Source organism: Indicator indicator, chromosome 1 (genome assembly GCF_027791375.1).
Source record: "Indicator indicator isolate 239-I01 chromosome 1, UM_Iind_1.1, whole genome shotgun sequence".
Lineage (NCBI taxonomy): Eukaryota > Metazoa > Chordata > Aves > Piciformes > Indicatoridae > Indicator > Indicator indicator.
Genome location: NC_072010.1, coordinates 97833344 through 97833938, shown reverse-complemented (window position 1 = coordinate 97833938; position 595 = coordinate 97833344).

Genomic DNA, 595 nt, shown 5'->3' with positions numbered 1-595 from the left:
AAGGGATATCTCCCCAGCATGATCTTCCAGCTTCCAATCATTTGCAACTCAAGGACTTCCTGAGCCAGATGTGATATTGTTGAATTTAATAGCCATTGATAGATTCTCTTTCTTTGGGGGTGCCTAGTCATTTCTGAAATACAGCCATTATAGCCTTGTACCTGCTAGCCTCCATGATCTCTGTGGCAAGAAGACCCACAACTTACTCTACACTGAATGCTAAGCTGTCTCCTTTTGTCAGTTCTGAATCTGCTGCCCACTAGCCTCCTTCAATGCCAAAATAATCTTTAGTTAGTATTACATGCCCTCAAGGTTTTATCGTCCTCTATCATTATGCCCCATCCTTAACTCTCTTTTGCAGCCTGAGTTACTCATTGCCCATATGGGAGCTGCTCTCTGATTATCCTGACTGCTCTTCTCTGAACCTTTTCCAGTTCTACTTTGTCATGTTTGAGATGAGGGGCCAAATGCCCACACAGTATTCAGGTGAAGGTGTGGTAGGGATTTCTCTTGTAGCATAGTGACATTCTTCTTTTTCTGTTCTCTGTTCCTTCCTTATTAACTCCTAACAGTGTGCATGCTTTTTTCCCCCTTT